Source organism: Equus asinus, chromosome 6 (genome assembly GCF_041296235.1).
Source record: "Equus asinus isolate D_3611 breed Donkey chromosome 6, EquAss-T2T_v2, whole genome shotgun sequence".
NCBI lineage: Eukaryota > Metazoa > Chordata > Mammalia > Perissodactyla > Equidae > Equus > Equus asinus.
In genome coordinates this window covers 96,114,219-96,125,179 of record NC_091795.1, presented here as the reverse complement: position 1 = coordinate 96,125,179, position 10,961 = coordinate 96,114,219, and the positions used below count along the sequence as shown (strand labels likewise).

At 48.0% G+C, this 10,961-nt stretch overlaps 1 long non-coding RNA gene across 4 annotated transcripts in view; it reads right to left on the bottom strand.

The window, feature by feature from the left end:
* Positions 1–379: 379 nt before the first annotated feature.
* Positions 380–10,961, bottom strand: part of LOC106847496 (uncharacterized) — a 176,875-nt gene continuing 166,293 nt past the window's right edge. For all 4 annotated transcript variants that reach the window (XR_011504226.1, XR_011504225.1, XR_011504227.1 and 1 more), the window contains one exon: positions 380–10,725. This is a non-coding gene — a long non-coding RNA (uncharacterized lncRNA). The remainder of the gene's footprint in view (positions 10,726–10,961) is intronic.

The following is a 10,961-nucleotide window of genomic DNA, read 5'->3' as shown; positions in this document are numbered from 1 at the left end:
AGTGGTTAAGTTCACACACTCTGCTTCGGTGGCCCAGGATTTTGCCAGTTCAGATCCTGGGCATGGACATGGCACCACTCATCAAGCCATGCTGAGGTGGCATCCCACATAGTACAATCAGAGGCACTCACAACTAGGATGCACAACTATGTACTAGGGGGCTTTGGGGAGAAGAAGAAGGAAAAAAAATATTGGCAACAGATGTTAGCTCATGGCCAATCTTTAAAAAAAAAAAAAAGAAAAGGAAAGGAAAAGAAAGCTGTGGCTTCTGGAGACAGAAAAGCTGTGACGCATAATGGAAAAAGCACAGAATTAAAAAGTCACAGTCTTGCCACATCCTGACTGTCATACTTGGGGCAAGTCATTTAACCTCTCCAGACCTCATTTCATCATTGACAAAATGGAGTTACAATATTACTCAGTAATTTCACTGGATTTCTGAAAGAGTCAAACTGATGATGTATGTAAGGTACCTTGTATAAAGTAGAGGCATCCATGTTGCCGTTACTCTTGTTGATGGTGTAGTATTCATATTCGTGTTAGTGTTATTGATGTAGACGTAACCTGGACACTCAAGAACAAAACATATTTACAATTTTTCTTTATATGAAAATGTTAACACAGATGGTATCCATTTTTTAGGACTGTTATATAGGAAATGAAAATAAACTGGGCCCCTTCTATGTGTTTGAGTTTTATTGGCATTCATTAGCCTATTAATGTGGATCCAACTGCCTTAAAACCAATCAGTTACACTAAAAGCTTACCCAGGGGTATGGAGAGAAAGAAAATAGTCTCCCCAGATCATTCTTCCCAGTTTTAAGATGAAAAACTACAGATCCTTCAGGCCAGACGGGAGAGTCCTTCTGCAGGAATACACTGGCTGTTGAGAACTACCATCCCCACGGCAGCTGTCCTTGGTCCTGACACTTTCTTTGATCTGTCCAACAAAAACTACTCCCCCTTAGCAAGTGTAACCCTTTTTCAGAAAAACCACAAAACAGTCATTTCAAGTAATTATGATCTTATTATATTAAATATTATTTATACATAGACCTGAAGCATAAATTACTTTATAACCCTACACTCCAAATTAAAATAAAACATATTGTGAAGACTCTTTTTAATTTATGACCCAAAAAAGTGTAGTTAGGAGTAGAGTCTTCCCATTTCATAAACGATTTCATAAATGAAAATAAGAGATTTGTCATTAAGCGGTATTGATGATACCCACAGTGTTCATATGTTTTTCAATTTCATTAACCTTTCAAATTAGGTATTCATAACGTGTTAATGACAGCATAACACATCATTACATTATTCAATGTAATTTCAAGGACATTATGTATAGTTGATCATGTTAGAATCTCTTGTCTTTACAGCTGTTAGAAAACATTATACTTTCCAAGATCATTAGGGATGTGTAAATACCAAACAGCTAAATCTATGGCTCCAATAATAGTCCCTGCTTGACCTTGAATTTTGATCAGGGTATGACTAGGCAGTTTCTACTAGTGAAGGGTTAAGCTCCCTTGAGTGTTTTATACATGAACTGGAGAAACACAAAGCTGACGGAGAGCTTGAGAATTTGTTTAATTAAATTCCTTGCTTTCAGATTGTCAATGATAAATTGAATTATGTTTTAGCAATAGTCACTCCCCCTCCACCTTGGAGTGGAGCATACATTCCTGCCCCACTGACTATGGGATTAGCCAGCTGCTTGTTCTGCCAAAGGGATGTGAGCAAACATGATGGAAGCAGAGGTTTTAAATGTGTGTGCATGATTGGCTTGTTCTTTTGTGCTCCTGTGCTCCAGCACGAGAAGAATGTGGCCCAGGCAGCCACTTCCCCTCTAATGTGGGCCCCAGAATGAGACTCATGGAGCAAACCTGAGCCTGCCCTGAGCCTGGGACCAAGCCTGGCCAAGATATGAGATCAGCAGAACCTGAGCCAACCCGCAGACCCATGTCTGCAACAGACAAATGTTTGTTACAAGCCACTGAGATTTTTAAGTTTTTTGTTATGCAGCATGATTAGGGCATTAAAGGACTAATACCATGGCAGGGCTCTTGCAGTGCTCTGTTTAACTGCTCATTGCTGCAACAGGATCCTGGGACATTCTGAGGTTTGATTTCGGAAGAACACAACATTTTTGTCTCTTGCATTAAAATCTTGGCACTGATACCAAATGATATTGGACACATCACTTAATTTTGTGCGTGTGCTTCAGTTTCTCATTCATTCGTTCAGTAAGTCAGCCAGTCACATGATCACATTTTTTTAAGTTCTTTCCACGTTCTGGAAACTGTGCTAACCATGAAGACAAAATGGAGAATGAAATAGACAAGGTTTTTTTAACTCAAGGTACTGACATTCTATAAAATGGGTATAACTCCTGGTCTACCACCCTCATGAGATTGGAAGAATGAAATAAGATCATGTATGCGAAAGTGCTATGAAAGAGTTGAAAGCCTTGAGCACACACGAGGGAATCTTACTTTGAAATTCAGCATTTTTGTTACTTAAAAATGTAGCACAAACTTTAAAAGATCTACAAACTTTCTTATGGTAATATTTATCTACAACTCTGAAACAGACATTCTTATCTTCAGCTTACAAGAAAACAGAAATCTTTCTATACACCATATACTGTCTGTCTTTGGAATTAACTGGCTTCTGAACCTTGCACAAGAAAACTAGGCATCCCTAATTATTAGTGAAAAGATGAAAGAATTTTTCCCTTCCAATTTCTTCTGATTTATTTATATTTTTCAAATTTATGTGTATTGATTCTAATTTTCTTCACTTCGGCAATTACTTAGTAATGAGGTTTAGGATGGATGCGTTTTGATGGCAGGACTTTGTAACTGGGTGTCAGTGAAAGGGAAGATGGTCCTAAGATCAAAGACAGTAGAATCCTAGAGCACGAAGGCACCAAGGCATCGCTCAGTCCAAACCTTCACCCACATGTGAGGAAATGTACACCCAGGGGCTGAAGTGATGCATTTGGGAAGAGCAAGAACTCGCAGCCCCCTGCTCTTGCTTTCGGAGAAGTTTCAGAAAGCTCAACGATCGGCTTAAGAAAACTTAACAAGCAAGTATCTGTCATCTGTGATGCCCTGTTCTGGGTTGGAAGCTATCCAGAAAGTGTTTCCAGAGTCTCTAGGGGATCAAATCCGCTCAGACATGCAGCCCTTGCCGCGGAGGCACAGTCTCCTTCGGAAGTTATCAGATGCTCCTTCCCTTTGAACCGAGACTCAGCAGTCAGTGCGGGCCCTGCAAGGCTCTTATCTTGTTTCTTGCCATTGGGGTGGTTTGATTCATCACTGACAGGTGCTGCCCGTATCTGCTCCTTCGCTCTGCCTTCTGTGGGAGAAATACAGCAGCAGCGAGCGGCGATGGAGCTCCCTCTGTACTTTCACTATCTAGCGACTTTGCTTTCACTCTCTGCTGGCCTGCCAGCCATTCTGGCTCAGTAAAAGTAAACTAACAGAAACTACTCTCTAGCCTCTTTCCATGAATATTACTGCTGATCTTTACAGCCCTTTGCGGCATCTATTATTATTCCCCTTTCATAGAGGAGGAAATCGAAGCTCAGAAATTCACTTGCCTGGGGTCCCACTGTCACTAAAAATCTGAACCAAAATTCGTATCCAGATCTATCTTCAAAACATTTCTCCTTTGCACCAAAGCACACGTTTTTTGTTTGTTTGTTTGTTTTCAATGAAAAAAAAAGCACACTTCTTAACAGCAGCAGAAGATCAGCAATTACAAGAAGGAGTTTTCTGGAGATGAACCCAGCTGATCCTACTTCTAAAATTCACAAATACCAAAGGGAAGTTGAAAAATTACACCTGGGAATTTCATGTGCATTTCACTCGGCTCTATAGTATTACCTATACTGATAAAGACCTTCACATTTCCTCTAAAAAGCAAATCAAAAGGCCCTTTGTAATACCTGAAAATCACCCAAGATTGTGTCATCTCATCTCCCAGCCCTTACAGCTGCATCCACAGCTGCCTAGAATTAAACTGTGGTTATCACAGTTTAGCAAAAGGGATAAATCTCAGTAAGCTACTGAAAGAGTGAGTTAGGCAATCAACTCCAGTAAAGTTAAGAAAAAAAGGATAGGTAAAACCCCAGATGTTATTGTAGGTGCCAGTGAAAGCATGTTCCTTGAGGCTGAGAGTGGAGGTGGGGTAGCGAGCCACGCTGCATTTGAAGACCATGGCCAAGCTTGGCCTGGGCCATAATTAGGGGCGGGCGTTTAGTTCACGACTGCAAAGTGCTTTGAAGGTGAATGAGCCTCATAACCCCAACAGCCTCCTGGAGTGCCCTGATGTTCCCCTTGGTGGCTGCCACCTCTGAGCAGTGGAAGGAGCTGACCAAAGGAGCCACCCATGATGGCCACAACCTCACCCGGCCCTTGCGCCTCACTCAAGATGACCACGCATCCAAGGTGGTAAAAGAAGTCCTTTTCCACATCAACTTAAAAAGAAAAGATACTAACAACAGTTGTGCTTCCACTGCTTAATGACAGGACAGCTTCTCCCCGTGGGGAGTGACTGGCGGGGCTCAACCACACCGGTCAGCGGGACTCTCTCAAGGCCACCTTCCTCACAGCTGCTCACACTTGCCAGGAAGCAAACCACCACATTAGGACATGGGCTCGCAAGAAGGGAGACATGTCTGTGGCTTCCAGAAAGGCACCACAGACAGGCTGACTGGACTGTCCACGTGCAGGACTTCAGCCACCCTCCAACTTGGGTGCTACCACAGCACTTCCCGCATCATGGGAGCCAGCACCCTTGCACCTCGGGTGGATGGAAATGTCTCTCGGAGCTGGGCTGTTCTCTTTGCACCTTCATGTGAAGCCAAACCTATTTGTCAGTTTTCACTTCTCCTTTGGCCCATTAGGAAAGGCCGGTTGTGTGTGGTGACACCAGCCATAAGCTTGCTTCTTGCTGCTTCCAGCCCGGAACCTTCCCCTCCTGGTAGAACCCATTCACTGTGGCTTCACATCTGTCCTTTCCTCTTGGCACTTCAAAGGTCAGCTGTGGAAGCTTCATGGTGAAAAGAAGGTGCAGGTGCTCCTGGAAGAAAGAAAAGAGTGGAATGCCCTTCAGTGCCACACAGTGAAAAGAATATGGGCTTTGGCATCAGGCAGACCTGGGTACGACTTCCAGCTTAAGACGTTCGTCCTCTGGCTCACCTCGAGCCTCGGTGTTCTCACTGTAGAATGCCAAGGAGTTCAATCAAAGAGCTTGGGCAGAGTTCCGAGTGTCTGGAAGACACTCAATAAATGGTAACCACTGTTGGCTATTTTAAGAGCTGTCGAGTCAGAGAGGGTAGACTTGTTTTGAGTAGCTCAAGATGATAGCCAACATTTATTGAGTGCTTATTATGGCCCTAGCCTTGACTTTATTTCATTTAATCTACTCAACAATCCTATGGGGTAAATGTTGTCATTATCTCGATTTTCCAGAAGATGATGCTAAGGTCCAGAAAGGTTGAGTAACTTCCCCAAGATCACACAGTAAGTGCTGTGACGCACGTGAAGACAGTCTGACTGTTGAGGCCACCGTCCTGAGCACTGTGACACACTGACTCCTCCAACAAAGCTGGTGAGTCAGTGTTTCCATCCGAGACTCTATCACCCTGTGGTTCGTTTTTGTTTTGTTTTTCACCAGGGACGCTTGAGTGGAAGAAATTTTACAAAGGATCGCGAATGCTGGAGTAGAAGCCCAGAAGCAGCAGTCAGAGAGGGGCCGTCTCTGCAGACTGTGAGAGCCCAGCAACAGCTACCGTGGGGCTTGAGGCAACTCAGATTCTCTGGAGGGCAGAGATGGAGGCAAGGCTTGGACGCTCCTGGTTTCCTGGACCACGGTGAGGGCAGAGGGGAGCAAGAGGGGCAAGGAAGGGAAGCAGACACAAGGTGCTGACTTGCCAAGCAGTCCTGCTCTACCGGCCACCAAGAGGCAGTAAGGGTCCCCATGCCACATGGGACATCTAGAAACAGCTGCACAGAACAACCCAGCCCAGCACTGGCCCACCCAAGGGAGCAATGTAGGGGGGTTGTTGCCCCTCCAGTCCTCAGGAGTCACAACCACACCACAAGCAGTGAACACCTACACTTCCCAGGGCGTCACCTGGCTTCTCCAGGTAGCCTCAGAGCCTGGCCTAGGAGAGGCGGAGGTCAGAGCCCCATGCCTGTGCAGCCCCAACCCCACCCCAGTGGTTTCCTGGAGTGGAAGAAATTTTACAAAGGATCGCGAATGCTGGAGTAGAAGCCCAGAAGCAGCAGTCAGAGAGGGGCCGTCTCTGCAGACTGTGAGAGCCCAGCAACAGCTACCGTGGGGCTTGAGGCAACTCAGATTCTCTGGAGGGCAGAGATGGAGGCAAGGCTTGGACGCCCTGGCCTCAATCCTTGCCCAACACTTCATGTCTGAGGGAAACAGAGGCCAGCCCTTCCACAGGCTTCTTCCTCTCCCAGTCCTACCACTTATTGCACTTTGGGAGAGGGGCATTCCCTGAACCCACACAGCCCTTCAATGGGTCCTGGTCACATCCTTAGGAGGCCCCATTTGACTGTCCCCCCCTGCTGCACCTCTCTCCATGGGGGCAGAAGTTGATGGGGCCAGGAATATGCGCCCACCCCAAGGGGACATGACCCCACCAACACCATGTTCTGGGTGCCCAGGACCCGAAGATTCCTGGCCTAGATGTCACCAAGCCCACTTCAGGGCCTATGTTGCCCCTCCCCTAAGTCTTATGTCGTCCTCCAGGAAATCCGCTGTGTCGTGTCCACCCATGAGTCCAGGGAGACCAAGGCCCCCATTGTGGGTGGTGACAGTGGAGCCGGGATGCATGGGCGGGAGCACCCACACGCAGCAGGAGGCCCCTGGGAGGGCAGTGAGCTCCAGGGAGGGGCCGCAAGAGGGCTGGGCGTGGAGAGGAAAAGGCTGGGGAGGGGCTGGAAGCCAGCTCTCCCTCTGCGGCCATGTGCTGGCACTGAGCCTCAAGGAGTCTGAATTCCAGATTTGAAGCTGGTCCTTGAGGTCAAGGCAGGAGGAGAGAAACTACTTCACTCAACAATTATTAAGCCAAATGTGTCGTTTTAAATACTAAGATCTTTAATATTTGGGCCTCCATTTGAACTCCTGCCCTGGATGCCTGCAAATTTTCGGGGCCATGTTCTCCTCTTACTGAACCTCTTTCCAGCACCTTCTGCTGCCCTGTGCTGCAACATATGCCCAATGCCTCATTTATCCTCAGGGGCAGGAAAAATGGAGAGGCAGGCAGGAGAGGGTGGGCAGGCACAAAATTCTCCTAGACTTTGGGTATTTCCTTTTCCTCCACTGTGTGTCTGTCCTAAGGCATTCCCTTTGCCTGGCTGATGAAAATAACTGTTTCTGGAAGGTGGCTGTTCCAAAACAGACCCTGGTATTCACTTGTTCACTCATTCATTCATTTATTCAACAAATGTTTGTTGAGTGTCTGCCCAGCGTTGGGCACCCGACTCTGTAGGTACAGCAATGAAGACAACGGGCGGGAGACACTGCCCTCACAGAGCTTGCATTCTATTGGTGGAAAACACACAAGACGGTACTAAACTGAGTGGCAGGAAGAGTGCCCACCACCATCAGTGATGAGCGCCCACCGTGTGGCACGCTGCTCATTTCACAGTGTGGCTTCCTGAGGCTCACGGGAGTTAGCAAGGTGCCCACCTGCAGCCGCTGAACTCCTAAGGACCAAGCTGAGCTGATGCCGAAGCCCACGTGCTGTCCATCACCAGGTCCCTCGTGTGTCAGCGATTCGTATCCATCCTAATAATAATATTAATTCACTAATCTTGGCTTGAAGATATAACGGCCACTTCCTTTGGAACAATATTAGGAACACGCAGCAGATGAAAAAGAAAATGAATCAAACACCACCCACAAAGATAAGCTGGCACCGTGATCGACAACGGTGGAATCTTTTTTTTCAACCCTGATAAACAGGAAAAGAGTTTTGGTTTCGAAAATCAACCGATTTCCTTGCTGTAGCGTATCTAGGTTGTGTATCGAAGAAAACAAAAATAATTCTGGGCACAGAAGGGAGATGGAATATTTCCGCACTCCACACTGGGCCAGGCTGGCTTATTCCCAGACATAAAGAATTCTAGTGTCCCTTTCTCAATAAAAATAAATAAAATAAAGCAGTTCAACCCCGATGGTGAGTGCCAACAAATGTTACAGAGCAGTGGGGAGCGGGTGGGTGGTGTGAAAATGTTTCGCAATTGCTAACAGCAGCCCTGTTGTGAAGCAAACAGCTGGGAGGCCAACGCAGGTGTGTTAACACAGCCCGGCCGTTCCCACCACCCCTCCCACTGCCCCCGGTGCTGGCCAGGATCTCGGGGCCACAGCTGACCACAGAGAGACTCGGTCCAGGAAGGCAGGCGTAGGGGACAGATGCTGCTCGGCAAACGTCCCTGCAGGAGTCACAGTCCTGCTGCCGCCAGGCAAACCCCTGGGCCTCCCAGCCCAGCAGCTCCTGTTCCACCCACGCCCAGCACCCAGACCAGAGCGGGGGTCAGAGGCTCTGCTACGTGACTGCTTCCTGTTGCAGAAAGGTTGACAAACAGCTTGATTTGGTTAAAAATACCAAATACAGGGGCTGGCCCCGTGGCCGAGTGGTTAAGTTCGCGCGCTCCGCTGCAGGCGGCCCAGTGTTTCGTTGGTTCGAATCCTGGGCGCGGACATGGCACTGCTCATCAGACCACGCTGAGGCAGCGTCCCACATGCCACAACTAGAAGAAACCACAACGAAGAATACACAACTATGTACCAGGGGGCTTTGGGGGAGAAAAAGGAAAAAAAAAAAAAATACCAAATACAGGATGAGGCCAGACAGGCTTTGTCAGGAGTCTCAAAATTCCCTTGTCCCAGCCCTGGCCTGACTCTGTGGCCTGGGGCAAGTCAGCCCCTCTGAGCCCCACATCCTCTTCCTAGCTGTGAAGAATCTAGATAATGCACGTAAATGCCTCGGAGCAGCAGCAGGAAGGGTGACGGTGGTGTTCTATGACCATTTCACAGGGGTCCCAGGCAGGTTTAGGGAAGAACTTGAAGAAATTCAATAAGATGTACACCTCTCCCGTGATCTTCAGAGGGAAGTGAGTGAGGGAGCGAGTCCCCCCCTCGCTTAGTCATCTCTCCCCCAACAAGCGACCTTGGACGACATTTCAAGTTCTTTATGTTTGAAGGGTACAGAATTTTTTTCCAGGTAAACTTTAGTTCGGTCAAAGGGATGAAAAGAGTTGATACACAGAAAGCACTGGCATTCTTGTGATCATTTTTTCATGCTAAAGACTGTAAGTTCATCAAATGATGCAAATTTTAAAAGGACAACGAATGGACAGTCTGGATGCTTTCGCTGTTGTTCATTTCGCAGGGCTTACAGGTGACAGCCCCTTTTCTTCTCTCTAATGCAAAGTTTCTAAAGCCAGACCAGTCCAGGGGGTCCTGGGGGCTCTTGAAATCGTGTGTGCCTGCTCTCCTCTCCTCGTGAGGGTTGCATCGCTCTCACTAGCATCTCAAAAAGGTTATTGACATGGGCCACCCCTCCAGCACCAAAGGGAATTAAACACCTGTTTTTTGAAGACCGACTAGACACCATCCTTCAGTTCATCTTCCAGGAACCCCCCAGTGAGGACTGACCGTCTTCCCATATCCCCGTTCCCGACTCTCCCTCTGCCTTCCCTTTGCCTATTTCGAATGCATCATTTTCTCAAGGGATCCTTTCTCTGAGAATAGGTGCTGGGACTGAACCCAGGACGTGGAGGTGGGTGAGGGAGTCATCAGAACCAAAGGAGCAGAGTGCGCCTGATGGCCGGAGGCAGCATCCTCCCTGGCTGCCCTCCCGCCAGGGACCCCTCCCCAACCGCCTTGAGGCTGCAGAGGACTTTGCTGGGGCTGGGAGAGAAGCCAGCAGCAGCCAGTATCACTTTTCATTAACTTGTTCAGCGAAGGAGTATTTTCTGGGCACCTACTCCAGGCCCTGGGACGAGGCACAGCCGAGGCAACCATGGGAGGCGCTGGCTGGCCCCCGCCCCTTCCCACACAGGCCAGAGCAAGGATTCCTCACGCCCTCCCGTGGGGCCTTCACGTGCTGAGCCCACTGTGGGCTGAGCGTCAGACACAGTGATGCTCACGCTGCTGAGAGAAAACCCAAGAGCTGCTAGCTGGAGAGATGAACTGCACGCACTCCAGTTTGACTTCAATCCCTGTTTGCAAGTTCTCTGTGCTCCTTTGGATGCACGAGCATCCCAGCGTACTCAGGGAAGTCCCAAGTTCACTGGTCCTTGCTCTGGTCTCCAGCCATAGGAAGTGGCCATGGGAGCACCCATGAAAGGACCCAGATGGTGACCAGTGCCACTGCCAGTTCTGGACTTACAAGAATCCTCACTTTGTCACTTAACTACTAGCAGTGTGACCATATCTCAGTTACTTTACTTACCCTCTCTTGACCTTGATTTCCTCACCTGTAAAAATCAGGATAGTTCTATATTCCTCTGAGGGTTGTCGTGAGGATTAAATAAAATAGTTAGGTAAAGCGCACCCGGCATATAACAGGTATTCCATGCACAGTCCGCAGTGTGATTTCGATGGCACCCTTGTCTTAGCATCCTAGCATCAGGATGGGAAGCATCCAGGTGTTGCCACTCTGCACTTGACCGAAGGTCCCTGATACGAAAGAAGAGAGTGCAATAGTGCTGGGTAAACCAATAGGAGAGTGAGCACACACGTTGCAAGCGCTCTAGGCAACAGTGCAAAGCCGGCTTGGTTGTGGCTACACAGTTGTCAGAAATGCCCCAGACAGCTGAGGCTCTTGGCTAGGAGACAGGCGGGCTGTGATGTGCCCTGGAATCAGGCTAGTCCATAAATGATGCATCAAAAGCAGAGCAAGCTACAAACTATGG